The following is a 21,212-nucleotide window of genomic DNA, read 5'->3' as shown; positions in this document are numbered from 1 at the left end:
ACAGTTCAGAGAAGAGGAGCTAGGAAGTGTCTAGTTGTGAATCTCCCTGTTCTCAGGAGACCCTTTGCTGTAAATGAACACTACAGGATCAGTGACCTTGTTTGTATGAGGGGATTCAAAAGCAGAGGTCTTAGCAGAGGATGGTTTCGATCCATCGACCTCTGGGTTATGGGCCCAGCACGCTTCCGCTGCGCCACTCTGCTAGCCACATCCACTCCTGATGGGACTCGAACCCACAGTCCCTGGCTTAGGAGGCCAGTGCCTTATCCATTCGGCCACTGGGGCTCAGGCGCTGCTGCAGCAACTCAAACGCGCTCAACTGGATTACACAACTCAGGCTCACCATCAGATTATGTGGAGACACAAAACTCACCATGGGTGCATATAAGATGCTAAAAAAGGTTTCCCACCTGGAGTAGCCTGCTACCATGAAGGGTTTCACCAACATTGTGGGAATTTTAAGTCCAGTTATGATTGAATTATGTGATCCACACGAAAAATGCTTATAGTTTGTTTCATTTCAAATTTAAATAGAAATAACAAAAACTAAGACAGTGAAAAAGTAAAAAATGTTTAGTACAGTTCAGAGAAGAAGAGCTAGGAAGTGTCTAGTTGTGAATCTCCCTGTTCTCAGGCGACCCTTTGCTGTAAATGAACACTACAGGATCAGTGACCTTGTTTGTATGAGGGGATTCAAAAGCACAGGTCTTAGCAGAGGATGGTTTCGATCCATCGACCTCTGGGTTATGGGCCCAGCACGCTTCCGCTGCGCCACTCTGCTAGCCACAACCACCCCAGATGGGACTCGAGCCCACAATCCCTAGCTTAGGAGGCCAGTGCCTTATCCATTAGGCCACTGGGGCTCAGCCGCTGCTGCAGCAACTCAAACGCCCTCAACTGGATTACACAACTCAGGCTCACCATCAGATTATGTGGAGACACAAAACTCACCATGGGTGCATATAAGATGCTAAAAAAGGTTTCCCACCTGGAGTAGCCTGCTACCATGAAGGGTTTCACCAACATTGTGGGAATTTTAAGTCCAGTTATGATTGAATTATGTGATCCACACGAAAAATGCTTATAGTTTGTTTCATTTCAAATTTAAATAGAAATAACAAAAACTGAGACAGTAAAAAAGGAAAAAAATGTTTAGTACAGTTCAGAGATAAGGAGCTAGGAAGTGTCTAGTTGTGAATCTCCCTGTTCTCAGGAGACCCTTTGCTGTAAATGAACATTACAGGATCATTGACCTTGTTTGTATGAGGGGATTCAAAAGCAGAGGTCTTAGCAGAGGATGGTTTCGATCCATCGACCTCTGGGTTATGGGCCCAGCACGCTTCCGCTGTGCCACTCTGCTAGCCACAACCACCCCAGATGGGACTCGAACCCACAATCCCTGGCTTAGGAGGCCAGTGCCTTATCCATTAGGCCACTGGGGCTCAGGCGCTGCTGCGGCAACTCAAACGCACTCAACTGGATTACACAACTCAGGCTCACCATCAGATCATGTGGATACACAAAACTCACCATGGGTGTATATAAGACGCTAAATAGGGTTTCCCACCTGAAGTAGCCTGCTACCATGAAGGGTTTCACCAATATTGTGGGAATTTTAAGTCCAGTTATGATTGAATTATGTGATCCACACGAAAAATGCTTATAGTTTGTTTCATTTCATATTTAAATAGAAATAACAATGACTGAGACAGTAAAAAAGGAAAAAAATATTTAGTACAGTTCAGAGAAGAGGAGCTAGGAAGTGTCTACTTGTGAATCTCCCTGTTCTCAGGAGACCCTTTGCTGTAAATGAACACTACAGGATCAGTGACCTTGTTTGTATGAGGGGATTCAAAAGCAGAGGTCTTAGCAGAGGATGGATTCGATCCATCGACCTCTGGGTTATGGGCCCAGCACGCTTCAGCTGCGCCACTCTGCTAGCCACAACCACCCCAGATGGGACTCAAACCCACAATCCCTGGCTTAGGAGGCCAGTGCCTTATCCATTAGGCCACTGGGGCTCAGCCGCTGCTGCAGCAACTCAAACGCGCTTAACTGGATTACACAACTCAGGCTCACCATCAGATCATGTGGAGACACAAAACTCACCATGGGTGCATATAAGAAGCTAAATAGGGTTTCCCACCTGGAGTAGCCTGCTACCATGAAGGGTTTCACCAACATTGTGGGAATTTTAAGTCCAGTTATGATTGAATTATGTGATCCACACGAAAAATGCTTATAGTTTGTTTCATTTCAAATTTAAATAGAAATAACAAAAACTAAGACAGTGAAAAAGTAAAAAATGTTTAGTACAGTTCAGAGAAAAAGAGCTAGGAAGTGTCTAGTTGTGAATCTCCCTGTTCTCAGGAGACCCTTTGCTGTAAATGAACACTACAGGATCAGTGACCTTGTTTGTATGAGGGGATTCAAAAGCAGAGGTCTTAGCAGAGGATGGTTTCAATCCATCGACCTCTGGGTTATGGGCCCAGCACGCATCCGCTGCGCCACTCTGCTAGCCACATCCACTCCTGATGGGACTCGAACCCACAGTCCCTGGCTTAGGAGGCCAGTGCCTTATCCATTAGGCCACTGCGGCTCAGGCGCTGCTGCGGCAACTCAAACGCACTCAACTGGATTACACAACTCAGGCTCACCATCAGATCATGTGGATACACAAAACTCACCATGGGTGTATATAAGACGCTAAATAGGGTTTCCCACCTGAAGTAGCCTGCTACCATGAAGGGTTTCACCAACATTGTGGGAATTTTAAGTCCAGTTATGATTGAATTATGTGATCCACACGAAAAATGCTTATAGTTTGTTTCATTTCATATTTAAATAGAAATAACAATGACTGAGACAGTAAAAAAGGAAAAAAATATTTAGTACAGTTCAGAGAAGAGGAGCTAGGAAGTGTCTAGTTGTGAATCTCCCTGTTCAGGGTCAAGCCTGCTTAGCTTTTTAAATCATGCTTGATCTGGCACTCTCAAACCAGTACAACTAGAAGTGGAAAGTGGGTTGAAGGAAGTCCTATTTGACCAATTAAAATGATTTATTTTTGATTTATATGAATAAGAAAAAAATAATAATAATAAAAAAAAAAAAACCTTTATGAGGAATAAGACTGAACAGCTTAAAGGATCAGGTGGTCTCCCATCCATGCACTACCCAGGGTCAAGCCTGCTTAGCTTTTTAAATCAGGCTTGATCTGGCACTCTCATACCAGTACAACTAGAAGTGGAAACTGGGTTGAAGGAAGTCCTATTTGACCAATTAAAATGATTTATTTTTAATTTATTTTCTTTGTTTAAAAAAAACAAAAACAAAAAAAAACTATATGAGTAATAAAACTGAAAACCTTACAGGATCAGGTGGTCTCCCATCCAAGCACTACCCAGGGTCAAGCCTGCTTATCTTTCTAAATCGGGCTTGATCTGGCACTCTCATACCAGTACAACTAGAAGTGGAAACTGGGTTGAAGGAAGTCCTATTTGACCAATTAAAATGATTGATTTTTAATTTATTGAAAAAAAAAATAACAATATGAGGAAAAAAACTGAAAAGCTTACAGGATCAGGTGGTCTCCTATCCATGCACTACCCAGGGTCAAGCCTGCTTAGCTTTTTAAATCAGGCTTGATCTGGCACTCTCATAACAGTACAACTAGAAGTGGAAACTGGGTTGAAGGAAGTCCTATTTGACTAATTAAAATGATTTATATAAATAAAAAAATAAATAAAAATAAAAAAACCTATATGAGGAATAAAACTGAACAGCTTAAAGGATCAGGTGGTCTCCCATCCATGCACTACCCAGGGTCAAGCCTGCTTAGCTTTTTAAATCAGGCTTGATCTGGCACTCTCATACCAGTATAACTAGAAGTGGAAACTGGGTTGAAGGAAGTTCTATTTGACCAATTAAAATGATTTATTTTTAATTTATTGAAGAAAAAAATAACAATATGAGGAAAAAAACTGAAAAGCTAAAAGGATCAGGTGGTCTCTTATCCATGCACTACCCAGGGTCAAGCCTGCTTAGCTTTTTTAAATCAGGCTTGATCTGGCACTCTCATACCAGTACAACTAGAAGTGGAAACTGGGTTGAAGGAAGTCCTATTTGACCAATTAAAATGATTTATTTTTGATTTATATGAATAGAAAAAAATAATAAAAAATAAATAAAAAAAACCTATATGAGGAATAAGACTGAACAGCTTAAAGGATCAGGTGGTCTCCCATCCATGCACTACCCAGGGTCTACCCTGCTTAACTTTTTAAATCAGGCTTGATCTGGCATTCTCATACCAGTACAACTAGAAGTGGAAACTGGGTTGAAGGAAGTCCTATTTGACCAATTAAAATGATTTATTTTTGATTTATATGAATAAGAAAAAAAAAAAAAAAAAAAAAAAAAAAACCTATATGAGGAATAAGACTGAACAGCTTAAAGGATCAGGTGGTCTCCCATCCATGCACTACCCATGGTCAAGCCTGCTTAGCTTTTTAAATCAGGCTTGATCTGGCACTCTCATACTAGTACAACTAGAAGTGGAAAGTGGGTTGAAGGATGTCCTATTTGACCAATGAAAATGATTTATTTTTGATTTTTATGAAAAAAATAAAAATAAAAACTATATGAGGAATAAAACTGAACAGCTTAAAGGATCAGGTGGTCCCCCATCCATGCACTAGGCAGGGTCAAGCCTGCTTAGCTTTTTAAATCAGGCTTGATCTGGCACTCTCATACCAGTACAACTAGAAGTGGAAACTGGGTTGAAGGAAGTCCTATTTGACCAATTAAAATGATTTATTTTTAATTTATTGAAAAAAAAAAAAAATAACAATATGAGGAAAAAAACTGAAAAGCTTACAGGATCAGGTGGTCTCCTATCCATGCACTACCCAGGGTCAAGCCTGCTTAGCTTTTTAAATCAGGCTTGATCTGGCACTCTCATACCAGTACAACTAGAAGTGGAAACTGGGTTGAAGGAAGTCCTATTTGACCAATTAAAATGATTTATTTTTGATTTATATGAATAAGAAAAAAATAATAATAATAAAAAAAAAAACCTATATGAGGAATAAGACTGAACAGCTTAAAGGATCAGGTGGTCTCCCATCCATGCACTACCCAGGGTCAAGCCTGCTTAGCTTTTTAAATCAGGCTTGATCTGGCACTCTCATACCAGTACAACTAGAAGTGGAAACTGGGTTGAAGGAAGTCCTATTTGACCAATTAAAATGATTTGTTTTTGATTTTTATTTAAAAAAAAAAAAAAAAAAAAAAAAAAAAAAACCTATATGAGGAATAAAACTGATCAGCTTAAAGGATCAGGTGGTCTCCCGTCCATGCACTAGGCAGGGTCAAGCCTGCTTAGCTTTTTAAATCAGGCTTGATCTGGCACTCTCATACCAGTACAACTAGAAGTGGAAACTGGGTTGAAGGAAGTCCTATTTGACCAATTAAAATGATTTATTTTTAATTTATTGAAAAAAAAAAATAACAATATGAGGAAAAAAACTGAAAAGCTTACAGGATCAGGTGGTCTCCTATCCATGCACTACCCAGGGTCAAGCCTGCTTAGCTTTTTAAATCAGGCTTGATCTGGCACTCTCATAACAGTACAACTAGAAGTGGAAACTGGGTTGAAGGAAGTCCTATTTGACCAATTAAAATGATTTATTTTTAATTTATTGAAGAAAAAAATAACAATATGAGCAAAAAAACTGAAAAGCTAAAAGGATCAGGTGGTCTCTTATCCATGCACTACCCAGGGTCAAGCCTGCTTAGCTTTTTTAAATCAGGCTTGATCTGGCACTCTCATACCAGTACAACTAGAAGTGGAAACTGGGTTGAAGGAAGTCCTATTTGACCAATTAAAATGATTTATTTTTGATTTATATGAATAGAAAAAAATAAGAAAAAATAAATAAAAAAAACCTATATGAGGAATAAGACTGAACAGCTTAAAGGATCAGGTGGTCTCCCATCCATGCACTACCCAGGGTCAACCCTGCTTAACTTTTTAAATCAGGCTTGATCTGGCATTCTCATACCAGTACAACTAGAAGTGGAAACTGCGTTGAAGGAAGTCCTATTTGACCAATTAAAATGATTTATTTTTGATTTATATGAATAAGAAAAAAAATAAATAAATAAAAAAAAAAACCTATATGAGGAATAAGACTGAACAGCTTAAAGGATCAGGTGGTCCCCCATCCATGCACTAGGCAGGGTCAAGCCTGCTTAGCTTTTTAAATCATGCTTGATCTGGCACTCTCATACCAGTACAACTAGAAGTGGAAACTGGGTTGAAGGAAGTCCTATTTGACCAATTAAAATGATTTATTTTTAATTTATTGAAAAAAAAAAAATAACAATATGAGGAAAAAAACTGAAAAGCTTACAGGATCAGGTGGTCTCCTATCCATGCACTACCCAGGGTCAAGCCTGCTTAGCTTTTTAAATCAGGCTTGATCTGGCACTCTCATACCAGTACAACTAGAAGTGGAAACTGGGTTGAAGGAAGTCCTATTTGACCAATTAAAATGATTTATTTTTGATTTATATGAATAAGAAAAAAATAATAATAATAAAAAAAAAAACCTATATGAGGAATAAGACTGAACAGCTTAAAGGATCAGGTGGTCTCCCATCCATGCACTACCCAGGGTCAAGCCTGCTTAGCTTCTTAAATCAGGCTTGATCTGGCACTCTCATACCAGTACAACTAGAAGTGGAAACTGGGTTGAAGGAAGTCCTATTTGACCAATTAAAATGATTTATTTTTAATTTATTGAAAAAAAAAAAAAATAACAATATGAGGAAAAAAACTGAAAAGCTTACAGGATCAGGTGGTCTCCTATCCATGCACTACCCAGGGTCAAGCCTGCTTAGCTTTTTAAATCAGGCTTGATCTGGCACTCTCATACCAGTACAACTAGAAGTGGAAACTGGGTTGAAGGAAGTCCTATTTGACCAATTAAAATGATTTATTTTTGATTTATATGAATAAGAAAAAAATAATAATAATAAAAAAAAAAACCTATATGAGGAATAAGACTGAACAGCTTAAAGGATCAGGTGGTCTCCCATCCATGCACTACCCAGGGTCAAGCCTGCTTAGCTTTTTAAATCAGGCTTGATCTGGCACTCTCATACCAGTACAACTAGAAGTGGAAACTGGGTTGAAGGAAGTCCTATTTGACCAATTAAAATGATTTGTTTTTGATTTTTATTTAAAAAAAAAAAAAAAAAAAAAAAAAAAAAAAACCTATATGAGGAATAAAACTGATCAGCTTAAAGGATCAGGTGGTCTCCCATCCATGCACTAGGCAGGGTCAAGCCTGCTTAGCTTTTTAAATCAGGCTTGATCTGGCACTCTCATACCAGTACAACTAGAAGTGGAAACTGGGTTGAAGGAAGTCCTATTTGACCAATTAAAATGATTTATTTTTAATTTATTGAAAAAAAAAAATAACAATATGAGGAAAAAAACTGAAAAGCTTACAGGATCAGGTGGTCTCCTATCCATGCACTACCCAGGGTCAAGCCTGCTTAGCTTTTTAAATCAGGCTTGATCTGGCACTCTCATAACAGTACAACTAGAAGTGGAAACTGGGTTGAAGGAAGTCCTATTTGACCAATTAAAATGATTTATTTTTAATTTATTGAAGAAAAAAATAACAATATGAGGAAAAAAACTGAAAAGCTAAAAGGATCAGGTGGTCTCTTATCCATGCACTACCCAGGGTCAAGCCTGCTTAGCTTTTTTAAATCAGGCTTGATCTGGCACTCTCATACCAGTACAACTAGAAGTGGAAACTGGGTTGAAGGAAGTCCTATTTGACCAATTAAAATGATTTATTTTTGATTTATATGAATAGAAAAAAATAATAAAAAATAAATAAAAAAAACCTATATGAGGAATAAGACTGAACAGCTTAAAGGATCAGGTGGTCTCCCATCCATGCACTACCCAGGGTCAACCCTGCTTAACTTTTTAAATCAGGCTTGATCTGGCATTCTCATACCAGTACAACTAGAAGTGGAAACTGCGTTGAAGGAAGTCCTATTTGACCAATTAAAATGATTTATTTTTGATTTATATGAATAAGAAAAAAAATAAATAAATAAAAAAAAAAACCTATATGAGGAATAAGACTGAACAGCTTAAAGGATCAGGTGGTCCCCCATCCATGCACTAGGCAGGGTCAAGCCTGCTTAGCTTTTTAAATCATGCTTGATCTGGCACTCTCATACCAGTACAACTAGAAGTGGAAACTGGGTTGAAGGAAGTCCTATTTGACCAATTAAAATGATTTATTTTTAATTTATTGAAAAAAAAAAAATAACAATATGAGGAAAAAAACTGAAAAGCTTACAGGATCAGGTGGTCTCCTATCCATGCACTACCCAGGGTCAAGCCTGCTTAGCTTTTTAAATCAGGCTTGATCTGGCACTCTCATACCAGTACAACTAGAAGTGGAAACTGGGTTGAAGGAAGTCCTATTTGACCAATTAAAATGATTTATTTTTGATTTATATGAATAAGAAAAAAATAATAATAATAAAAAAAAAAACCTATATGAGGAATAAGACTGAACAGCTTAAAGGATCAGGTGGTCTCCCATCCATGCACTACCCAGGGTCAAGCCTGCTTAGCTTTTTAAATCAGGCTTGATCTGGCACTCTCATACCAGTACAACTAGAAGTGGAAACTGGGTTGAAGGAAGTCCTATTTGACCAATTAAAATGATTTGTTTTTGATTTTTATTTAAAAAAAAAAAAAAAAACCTATATGAGGAATAAAACTGATCAGCTTAAAGGATCAGGTGGTCTCCCGTCCATGCACTAGGCAGGGTCAAGCCTGCTTAGCTTTTTAAATCAGGCTTGATCTGGCACTCTCATACCAGTACAACTAGAAGTGGAAACTGGGTTGAAGAAAGTCCTATTTGACCAATTAAAATGATTTATTTTTAATTTATTTTCTTTGTTTAAAAAAAAAAAAAAAAAAAAACACTATATGAGGAATAAAACTGAAAACCTTACAGGATCAGGTGGTCTCCCATCCAAGCACTACCCAGGGTCAAGCCTGCTTATCTTTCTAAATCGGGCTTGATCTGGCACTCTCATACCAGTACAACTAGAAGTGGAAACTGGGTTGAAGGAAGTCCTATTTGACCAATTAAAATGATTTATTTTTAATTTATTGAAAAAAAAAAAAAAACAATATGAGGAAAAAAACTGAAAAGCTTACAGGATCAGGTGGTCTCCTATCCATGCACTACCCAGGGTCAAGCCTGCTTAGCTTTTTAAATCAGGCTTGATCTGGCACTCTCATAACAGTACAACTAGAAGTGGAAACTGGGTTGAAGGAAGTCCTATTTGACCAATTAAAATGATTTATTTTTGATTTATATAAATAAAAAAATAAATAAAAATAAAAAAACCTATATGAGGAATAAAACTGAACAGCTTAAAGGATCAGGTGGTCTCCCATCCATGCACTACCCAGGGTCAAGCCTGCTTAGCTTTTTAAATCAGGCTTGATCTGGCACTCTCATACCAGTATAACTAGAAGTGGAAACTGGGTTGAAGGAAGTTCTATTTGACCAATTAAAATGATTTATTTTTAATTTATTGAAGAAAAAAATAACAATATGAGGAAAAAAACTGAAAAGCTAAAAGGATCAGGTGGTCTCTTATCCATGCACTACCCAGGGTCAAGCCTGCTTAGCTTTTTTAAATCAGGCTTGATCTGGCACTCTCATACCAGTACAACTAGAAGTGGAAACTGGGTTGAAGGAAGTCCTATTTGACCAATTAAAATGATTTATTTTTGATTTATATGAATAGAAAAAAATAATAAAAAATAAATAAAAAAAACCTATATGAGGAATAAGACTGAACAGCTTAAAGGATCAGGTGGTCTCCCATCCATGCACTACCCAGGGTCAATCCTGCTTAACTTTTTAAATCAGGCTTGATCTGGCATTCTCATACCAGTACAACTAGAAGTGGAAACTGGGTTGAAGGAAGTCCTATTTGACCAATTAAAATGATTTATTTTTGATTTATATGAATAAGAAAAAAAATAAATAAATAAAAAAAAAAACCTATATGAGGAATAAGACTGAACAGCTTAAAGGATCAGGTGGTCTCCCATCCATGCACTACCCAGCGTCAAGCCTGCTTAGCTTTTTAAATCAGGCTTGATCTGGCACTCTCATACTAGTACAACTAGAAGTGGAAAGTGGGTTGAAGAATGTCCTATTTGACCAATGAAAATGATTTATTTTTGATTTTTATGAAAAAAATAAAAATAAAAACTATATGAGGAATAAAACTGAACAGCTTAAAGGATCAGGTGGTCTCCCATCCATGCACTACCCAGGGTCAAGCCTGCTTAGCTTTTTAAATCAGGCTTGATCTGGCACTCTCATACCAGTACAACTAGAAGTGGAAAGTGGGTTGAAGGATGTCCTATTTGACCAATTAAAATGATTTATTTTTGATTTTTATGAAAAAAAAAAAAAAAAAAACTAAATGAGGAATAAAACTAAACAGCTTAAAGGATCAGTTGGTCTCCCATCCACGCACTACCCAGGGTCAAGCCTGCTTAGGTTTTTAAATCAGGCTTGATCTGGCACTCTCATACCAGTACAACTAGAAGTGGAAACTGGGTTGAAGGAAGTCCTATTTGACCAATTAAAATGATTTATTTTTAATTTATTTTCTTTATTTACAAAAAAAAAAAAAAAAAAAAAACACTATATGAGGGAGTAAAACTGAAAACCTTACAGGATCAGGTGGTCTCCCATCCAAGCACTACCCAGGGTCAAGCCTGCTTAGCTTTCTAAATCGGGCTTGATCTGGCACTCTCATACCAGTACAACTAGAAGAGGAAACTGGGTTGAAGGAAGTCCTATTTGACCAATTAAAATGATTTATTTTTAATTTATTGAAAAAAAAAATAACAATATGAGGAAAAAAACTGAAAAGCTTACAGGATCAGGTGGTCTCCTATCCATGCACTACCCAGGGTCAAGCCTGCTTAGCTTTTTAAATCAGGCTTGATCTGGCACTCTCATACCAGTACAACTAGAAGTGGAAACTGGGTTAAAGGAAGTCCTATTTGACCAATTAAAATTATTTATTTTTGATTTATATGAATAGAAAAAAATAATAATAAATAAATAAAAAAAACCTATATGAGGAATAAGACTGAACAGCTTAAAGGATCAGGTGGTCTCCCATCCATGCACTACCCAGGGTCAAGCCTGCTTAACTTTTTAAATCAGGCTTGATCTGGCACTCTCATACCAGTACAACTAGAAGTGGAAACTGGGTTGAAGGAAGTCCTATTTGACCAATTAAAATGATTTATTTTTAATTTATTGAAGAAAAAAATAACAATATGAGGAAAAAACTGAAAAGCTAAAAGGATCAGGTGGTCTCCTATCCATGCACTACCCAGGGTCAAGCCTGCTTAGCTTTTTTAATCAGGCTTGATCTGGCACTCTCATACCAGTACAACTAGAAGTGGAAACTGGGTTGAAGGAAGTCCTATTTGACCAATTAAAATGATTTATTTTTAATTTATTGAAAAAAAAAATAACAATATGAGGAAAAAAACTGAAAAGCTTACAGGATCAGGTGGTCTCCTATCCATGCACTACCCAGGGTCAAGCCTGCTTAGCTTTTTAAATCAGGCTTGATCTGGCACTCTCATACCAGTACAACTAGAAGTGGAAACTGGGTTGAAGGAAGTCCTATTTGACCAATTAAAATGATTTTTTTTTTTTATATATGAATAGAAAAAAATAATAAAAAATAAATAAAAAAAACCTATATGAGGAATAAGACTGAACAGCTTAAAGGATCAGGTGGTGTCCCATCCATGCACTACCCAGGGTCAAGCCTGCTTAGCTTTTTAAATCAGGCTTGATCTGGCACTCTCATACCAGTACAACTAGAAGTGGAAACTGGGTTGAATGAAGTCCTATTTGACCAATTAAAATGATTTATTTTTAATTTATTTTCTTTTAAAAAAAAAAATAATAAAAAAAAATAAATAATAAAAAAAAAAAACTATATGAGGAATAAAACTGAAAACCTTACAGGATCAGGTGGTCTCCCATCCAAGCACTACCCAGGGTCAAGCCTGCTTAGCTTTTTAAATTAGGCTTGATCTGGCACTCTCATACCAGTACAACTAGAAGTGGAAACTGGGTTGAAGGACGTCCTATTTGACCAATTAAAATGATTTTTTTTTTTTTATGAAAAAAAAAAAAAATTATTAAAAATGATTTATTTTTAATTTATTGAAAAAAAAAAAAAACAATATGAGGAAAAAAACTGAAAAGCTTTTAGGATCAGGTGGTCTCCTATCCATGCACTACCCAGGGTCAAGCCTGCTTAGCTTTTTAAATCAGGCTTGATCTGGCACTCTCATACCAGTACAACTAGAAGTGGAAACTGGGTTGAAGGAAGTCCTATTTGACCAATTAAAATGATTTATTTTTAATTTATTTTCTTTATTTAAAAAAAAAATGAAATAAAATCAAAAATATTAGAGGAATAAATCTGAAAAGCTTACAGGATGAGGTGGTCTTCCATCCAAGCACTACCCAGGGTCAAGCCTGCTTAGCTTTCTAAATCAGGCTTGATCTGGCACTTTTATACCAGTACAACTAGAAGTGGAAACTGGGTTGGAGGAAGTCCTATTTGACCAATTAAAATACTTTAATTTAATTTTATTTTCTTTATTTAAAAAAAAAAAAAAACTCTATGAGGAATAAAACTGAAAAGCTTACAGGATCAGGTGGTCTCCCATCCAAGCACTACCCAGGGTCAAGCCTGCGTAGCTTTCTAAATAAGGCTTAATCCCGCACTCTCATACCAATACAACTAGAAGTGAAAACTGGGTTGAAGGAAGTCCTATTTGACCAATTAAAATGATTTATTTTTAATTTATTTTCTTTATTTAAAAAAAAAAAAAAAAAAAAAAAAAAAAAAAAAAAACTATATGAGGAATAAAACTGAAAAGCTTACAGGATCAGGTGGTCTCCCATTAAATTAGGCTTGATCTGGCACTCTCATACCAGTACAACTAGAAGTGGAAACTGGTTTGAAGGAAGTCCTATTTGACCAATTAAAATGATTTATTTTTGATTTATATGAATAAAAAAATAAATAAATAAATAAAAAAAAAAACCTATATGAGGAATAAAACTGAGCAGCTTAACGGATCAGGTCGTCTCCCATCCATGCACTACCCAGGGTCAAGCCTGCTTAGCTTTTTAAATCAGGCTTGATCTGGCACTCTCATACCAGTACAACTTGAAGTGGAAACTGGGTTGAAGGAAGTCCTATTTGACCAATTAAAATGATTTATTTTTGATTTATATGAATAAAAAAAAAAAAAAAAACCTATATGAGGAATAAAACTGAACAGCTTAAAGGATCAGCTGGTCTCCCATCCAAGCACTACCAAGGGTCAAGCCTGCTTAGCTTTTTAAATCAGGCTTGATCTGGCACTCTCATACCAGTACAACCAGAAGTGGAAACTGGGTTGAAGGAAGTCCTATTTGACCAATTAAAATGATTTATTTTTAATTTATTTTCTTTATTTAAAAAAAAAAAAAAAAAAAAAAAAAAAAAAAAAAAAAAAACCTATATGAGGAATAAAACTGAACAGCTTAAAGGATCAGGCGGTCTCCCACCCATGCACTACCCAGGGTCAAGCCTGCTTAGCTTTTTAAATCAGGCTTGATCTGGCACTCTTATACCAGTACAACTAGAAGTGGAAACTGGGTTGAAGGAAGTCCTATTTGACCAATTAAAATGATTTATTTTTGATTTATATGACAAAAATAAATAAATAAATAAAAAAACCTATATGAGGAATAAAACTGAACAGCTTAAAGGATCAGGTGGTCTCCCATCCATGCACTACCCAGGGTCAAGCCTGCTTAGCTTTTTAAATCAGGCTTGATCTGGCACTCTCATACCAGTACAACTAGAAGTGGAAACTGGGTTGAAGGATGTCCTATTTGACCAATTAAAATGATTTTTTTTTTTTTTTTATGAAAAAAAAAAAAATGATTTTAAATGATTTATTTTTAATTTATTGAAAAAAAAAATAACAATATGAGGAAAAAACTGAAAAGCTTTTAGGATCAGGTGGTCTCCCATCCATGCAGTACCCAGGGTCAAGCCTGCTTAGCTTTTTAAATCAGGCTTGATCTGGCACTCTCATACCAGTACAACTAGAAGTGGAAACTGGGTTGAAGGAAGTCCTATTTGACCAATTAAAATGATTTATTTTTAATTTATTTTCTTTTTTTTTTTTTTTTTTTTTTTTTTTTTTAAATAAAAAAAATAAAAAAAACTATATGAGGAATAAAACTGAAAAGCTTACAGGATCAGGTGGTCTTCCATTCAAGCACTACCCAGGGTCAAGCCTGCTTAGCTTTCTAAACCAGGCTTGATCTGGCACTTTTATACCAGTACAACTAGAAGTGGAAACTGGGTTGAAGGAAGTCTTATTTGACCAATTAAAATGATTTATTTTTAACTAATTTTCTTTATTTAAAAAAAAAAAAAAACCTATATGAGGAATAAAACTGAAAAGCTTAAAGGATTCAGCTGGTCTCCCATCCATGCACTACTCAGGGTCAAGCCTGCTTAGCTTCTTAAATCAGGCTTGATCTGGCACTCTCATACCAGTACAACTAGAAGTGGAAACTGGGTTGAGGGAAGTCCTATTTGACCAATTAAAATGATTCATTTTTAACTCATTTTCTTTATTAAAAAAAAAAAAAAAAAAAAAAAAAACCTATATGAGGAATAAAACTGAACAGCTTAAAGGATCAGCTGGTCTCCCATCCATGCACTACTTAGGGTCAAGCCTGCTTAGCTTCTTAAATCAGGCTTGATCTGGCACTCTCATACCAGTACAACTAGAAGTGGAAACTGGGTTGAAGGAAGTCCTATTTGACCAATTAAAATGATTTATTTTTAATTTATTTTCTTTATTTAAAAAAAAAAAAAAAAAAAAAAAAACCTATATGAGGAAAAAAACTGAAAAGCTAAAAGGATCAGGTGGTCTCCTATCCATGCACTACCCAGGGTCAAGCCTGCTTAGCTTTTTAAATCAGGCTTGATCCGGCACTCTTATACCAGTACAACTAGAAGTGGAAACTGGGTTGAAGGAAGTCCTTTTTGACCAATTAAAATGATTTATTTTTAATTTATTTTCTTTATTTAAAAAAAAAAAAAAAAAAAAAAAAAAAACCTATATGAGGAATAAAACTGAAAAGCTAAAAGGATCAGGTGGTCTCCTATCCATGCACTACCCAGGGTCAAGCCTGCTTAGCTTTTTAAATCAGGCTTGATCCAGCACTCTCATACCAGTACAACTAGAAGTGGAAACTGGGTTGAAGGAAGTCCTATTTGACCAATTAAAATGATTTATTTTTTATTTTTATATAAAAAAAAAAAAAAAAAAAAACCTATATGAGGAATGAAATTGTACAGCTTAAAGGATCAGGTGGTCTCCTATCCATGCACTACCCAGGGTCAAGCCTGCTTAGCTTTTTAAATCAGGCTTTATCTGGCACTCTAATACCAGTACAACTAGAAGTGGAAACTGGGTTGAAGGAAGTCCTATTTGACCAATTAAAATGATTTATTTTTGATTATTATGAATAAAAAAATAAATAAATAAATAAAACCTATATGAGGAATAAAACTGAACAGCTTAAGGGATCAGGTGGTCTCCCATCCATGCACTACCCAGGGTCAAGCCTGCTTAGCCTTTTAAATCAGGCTTGATCTGGCACTCTCATACCAGTACAACTAGAAGTGGAAACTGGGTTGAAGGAAGTCCTATTTGACCAATTAATATGATTTATTTTTAATTTATTGAAAAAAAAATAACAATATGAGGAAAAAAACTGAAAAGCTAAAAGGATCAGGTGGTCTCCTATCCATGCACTACCCAGGGTCAAGCCTGCTTAGCTTTTTAAATCAGGCTTGATCTGGCACTCTCATACCAGTACAACTAGAAGTGGAAACTGGGTTGAAGGAAGTCCTATTTGACCAAATAAAATGATTTATTTTTAATTTATTTTCTTTATTTAAAAAAAAAAAAAAAAAAAAAAAAAACCTATATGAGGAATAAAACTGAACAGCTTAAAGGATCAGGTGGTCTCCCATCCATGCACTACCCAGGGTCAAGCCTGCTTAGCTTTTTAAATCAGGCTTGATCTGGCACTCTCACACCAGTACAACTAGAAGTGGAAAATGGGCTGAAGGAAGTCCTATTTGACCAATTAAAATGATTTATTTTTAATTTATTGAAAAAAAAAATTACAATATGAGGAAAAAAACTGAAAAGCTAAAAGGATCAGGTGGTCTCCTATCCATGCACTACCCAGGGTCAAGCCTGCTTAGCTTTTTAAATCAGGCTTGATCTGGCACTCTCATACCAGTACAGCTAGAAGTGGAAACTGGGTTGAAGGAAGTCCTTTTTGACCAATTAAAATGATTTATTTTTAATTTTTTTTCTTTATTTAAAAAAAAAAAAAACCTATATGAGGAAAAAAACTGAAAAGCTAAAAGGATCAGGTGGTCTCCTATCCATGCACTACCCAGGGTCAAGCCTGCTTAGCTTTTTAAATCAGGCTTGATCCAGCACTCTCATACCAGTACAACTAGAAGTGGAAACTGGGTTGAAGGAAGTCCTATTTGACCAATTAAAATGATTTATTTTTAATTTATTTTCTTTATTTAAAAAAAAAAAAAAAAACTATATGAGGAATAAAAATGAAAAGCTTACAAGATCAGGTGGTCTTCCATCCAAGCACTACCCCGGGTCAAGCCTGCTTAGCTTTCTAAATCAGGCTTGATCTGGCACTCTCATACCAGTACAACTAGAAGTGGAAACTGGGTTGAAGGAAATCCTATTCCACCAATTAAAATGATTTTTTTTTTATTTTTATATAAAAAAAAAAAAAAAAAAAAAAAACCTACATGAGGAATAAAATTGAACAGCTTAAAGGATCAGGTGGTCTCCTATCCATGCACTACCCAGGGTCAAGCCTGCTTAGCTTTTTAAATCAGGCTTGATCTGGCACTCTAATACCAGTACAACTAGAAGTGGAAACTGGGTTGAAGGAAGTCCTATTTGACCAATTAAAATGATTTATTTTTGATTATTATGAATAAAAATAAAAAAATAAAAAATAAAAACCTATATGAGGAATAAAACTGAACAGCTTAAGGGATCAGGTGGTCTCCCATCCATGCACTACCCAGGGTCAAGCCTGCTTAGCCTTTTAAATCAGGCTTGATCTGGCACTCTCATACCAGTACAACTAGAAGTGGAAACTGGGTTGAAGGAAGTCCTATTTGACCAATTAAAATGATTTATTTTTAATTTATTGAAAAAAAAATAACAATATGAGGAAAAAAACTGAAAAGCTAAAAGGATCAGGTGGTCTCCTATCCATGCACTACCCAGGGTCAAGCCTGCTTAGCTTTTTAAATCAGGCTTGATCTGGCACTCTCATACCAGTACAACTAGAAGTGGAAACTGGGTTGAAGGAAGTCCTATTTGACCAATTAAAATGATTTATTTTTAATTTATTGAAAAAAAAATAACAATATGAGGAAAAAAACTGAAAAGCTAAAAGGATCAGGTGGTCTCCTATCCATGCACTACCCAGGGTCAAGCCTGCTTAGCTTTTTAAATCAGGCTTGATCTGGCACTCTCATACCAGTACAACTAGAAGTGGAAACTGGGTTGAAGGAAGTCCTATGTGACCAAATAAAATGATTTATTTTTAATTTATTTTCTTTATTTAAAAAAAAAAAAAAAAAAAAAAAAAAACCTATATGAGGAATAAAACTGAACAGCTTAAAAGATCAGGTGGTCTCCCATCCATGCACTACCCAGGGTCAAGCCTGCTTAGCTTTTTAAATCAGGCTTGATCTGGCACTCTCATACCAGTACAACTAGAAGTGGAAAATGGGCTGAAGGAAGTCCTATTTGACCAATTAAAATGATTTATTTTTAATTTATTGAAAAAAAAAATTACAATATGAGGAAAAAAACTGAAAAGCTAAAAGGATCAGGTGGTCTCCTATCCATGCACTACCCAGGGTCAAGCCTGCTTAGCTTTTTAAATCAGGCTTGATCTGGCACTCTCATACCAGTACAGCTAGAAGTGGAAACTGGGTTGAAGGAAGTCCTTTTTGACCAATTAAAATGATTTATTTTTAATTTTTTTTCTTTATTTAAAAAAAAAAAAAAAACCTATATGAGGAAAAAAACTGAAAAGCTAAAAGGATCAGGTGGTCTCCTATCCATGCACTACCCAGGGTCAAGCCTGCTTAGCTTTTTAAATCAGGCTTGATCCAGCACTCTCATACCAGTACAACTAGAAGTGGAAACTGGGTTGAAGGAAGTCCTATTTGACCAATTAAAATGATTTATTTTTAATTTATTTTCTTTATTTAAAAAAAAAAAAAAAAAACTATATGAGGAATAAAAATGAAAAGCTTACAAGATCAGGTGGTCTTCCATCCAAGCACTACCCCGGGTCAAGCCTGCTTAGCTTTCTAAATCAGGCTTGATCTGGCACTCTCATACCAGTACAACTAGAAGTGGAAACTGGGTTGAAGGAAATCCTATTTGACCAATTAAAATGATTTTTTTTTTATTTTTATATAAAAAAAAAAAAAAAAAAAAAAAAAAAACCTATATGAGGAATAAAATTGAACAGCTTAAAGGATCAGGTGGTCTCCTATCCATGCACTACCCAGGGTCAAGCCTGCTTAGCTTTTTAAATCAGGCTTGATCTGGCACTCTAATACCAGTAGAACTAGAAGTGGAAACTGGGTTGAAGGAAGTCCTATTTGACCAATTAAAATGATTTATTTTTGATTATTATGAATAAAAAAAATAAAATAAAAAAAAAAACCTATATGAGGAATAAAACTGAACAGCTTAAGGGATCAGGTGGTCTCCCATCCATGCACTACCCAGGGTCAAGCCTGCTTAGCCTTTTAAATCAGGCTTGATCTGGCACTCTCATACCAGTACAACTAGAAGTGGAAACTGGGTTGAAGGAAGTCCTATTTGACCAATTAAAATGATTTATTTTTAATTTATTGAAAAAAAAATAACAATATGAGGAAAAAAACTGAAAAGCTAAAAGGATCAGGTGGTCTCCTATCCATGCACTACCCAGGGTCAAGCCTGCTTAGCTTTTTAAATCAGGCTTGATCTGGCACTCTCATACCAGTACAACTAGAAGTGGAAACTGGGTTGAAGGAAGTCCTATTTGACCAATTAAAATGATTTATTTTTAATTTATTTACTTTATTTAAAAAAAAAAAACAAAAAAAAAAACCTATATGAGGAATAAAACTGAACAGCTTAAAGGATCAGGTGGTCTCCCATCCATGCACTACCCAGGGTCAAGCCTGCTTAGCTTTTTAAATCAGGCTTGATCTGGCACTCTCATACCAGTACAACTAGAAGTGGAAAATGGGCTGAAGGAAGTCCTATTTGACCAATTAAAATGATTTATTTTTAATTTATTGAAAAAAAAAAAACTATATGAGGAAAAAAACTGAAAAGCTAAAAGGATCAGGTGGTCTCCTATCCATGCACTACCCAGTGTCAAGCCTGCTTAGCTTTTTAAATCAGGCTTGATCCAGCACTCTCATACCAGTACAACTAAAAGTGGAAACTGGGTTGAAGGAAGTCCTATTTGACCAATTAAAATGATTTATTTTTAATTTATTTTCTTTATTTAAAAAAAAAAAAAAAAAAAAAACTATATGAGGAATAAAAATGAAAAGCTTACAAGATCAGGTGGTCTTCCATCCAAGCACTACCCATGGTCAAGCCTGCTTAGCTTTCTAAATCAGGCTTGATTTGGCACTTTCATACCAGTACAACTAGAAGTGGAAACTGGGTTGAAGGAAGTCCTATTTGACCAATTAAAATGATTTATTTTTAATTTATTGAAAAAAAAAAAAAAACAATATGATAAAAAAAACTGAAAAGCTAAAAGGATCAGGTGGTCTCCTATCCATGCACTACCCAGGGTCAAGCCTGCTTAGCTTTTTAAATCAGGCTTGATCTGGCACTCTTATACCAGTACAACTAGAAGTGGAAACTGGGTTGAAGGAAGTCCTTTTTGACCAATTAAAATGATTTATTTTTTATTTTTTTATTAAAAAAAAAAAAAAAAAAAAAAAAAACCTATATGAGGAATAAAATTGAACAGCTTAAAGGATCAGGTGGTCTCCTATCCATGCACTACCCAGGGTCAAGCCTGCTTAGCTTTTTAAATCAGGCTTGATCTGGCACTCTCATACCAGTACAACTAGAAGTGGAAACTGGGTTGAAGGAAGTCCTATTTGACCAATTAAAATGATTTATTTTTGATTATTATGAATAAAAAAAAAAAATAAAAAAAAAAAACCTATATGAGGAATAAAACTGAACAGCTTAAAGGATCAGGTGGTCTCCCATCCATGCACTACCCAGGGTCAAGCCTGCTTAGCCTTTTAAATCAGGCTTGATCTGGCACTCTCATACCAGTACAACTAGAAGTGGAAACTGGGTTGAAGGAAGTCCTATTTGACCAATTAAAATGATTCATTTTTAATTTATTGAAAAAAAAAATAACAATATGAGGAATAAAACTAAAAAGCTAAAAGGATCAGGTGGTCTCCTATCCATGCACTACCCAGGGTCAAGCCTGCTTAGCTTTTTAAATCAGGCTTGATCTGGCACTCTCATACCAGTACAACTAGAAGTGGAAACTGGGCTGAAGGAAGTCCTATTTGACCAATTAAAATGATTTATTTTTAATTTCTTTTCTTTATTTAAAAAAAAAAAAAAAAAAAAAAAAAAAACCTATATGAGGAATAAAACTGAACAGCTTAAAGGATCAGGTGGTCTCCCATCCATGCACTACCAAGGGTCATGCCTGCTTAGCTTTTTAAATCAGGCTTGATCTGGCACTCTCATACCAGTACAACTAGAAGTGGAAACTGGGCTGAAGGAAGTCCTATTTGACCAATTAAAATGATTTATTTTTAATTTATTGAAAAAAAAAATAACAATATGAGGAAAAAAACTGAAAAGCTAAAAGGATCAGGTGGTCTCCCATCCATGC

At 35.7% G+C, this 21,212-nt stretch overlaps 2 non-coding genes across 2 annotated transcripts; both read right to left on the bottom strand.

Annotated features, from left to right (window-relative positions):
* Nucleotides 1-1,369: 1,369 nt before the first annotated feature.
* Nucleotides 1,370-1,442, bottom strand: trnar-ccu (transfer RNA arginine (anticodon CCU)). The gene has a single exon. It is a non-coding gene; the product is annotated as a tRNA-Arg (tRNA).
* Nucleotides 1,443-1,948: 506 nt separating this feature from the next.
* trnar-ccu (transfer RNA arginine (anticodon CCU)) lies at nt 1,949-2,021 on the bottom strand. Its single transcript has one exon. It is a non-coding gene; the product is annotated as a tRNA-Arg (tRNA).
* Nucleotides 2,022-21,212: the final 19,191 nt, after the last annotated feature.

Source organism: Clarias gariepinus, chromosome 17, assembly GCF_024256425.1.
Source record: "Clarias gariepinus isolate MV-2021 ecotype Netherlands chromosome 17, CGAR_prim_01v2, whole genome shotgun sequence".
In the NCBI taxonomy this organism is placed as follows: Eukaryota; Metazoa; Chordata; class Actinopteri; order Siluriformes; family Clariidae; genus Clarias; species Clarias gariepinus.
This window is presented reverse-complemented; position numbering and strand designations above follow the sequence as displayed.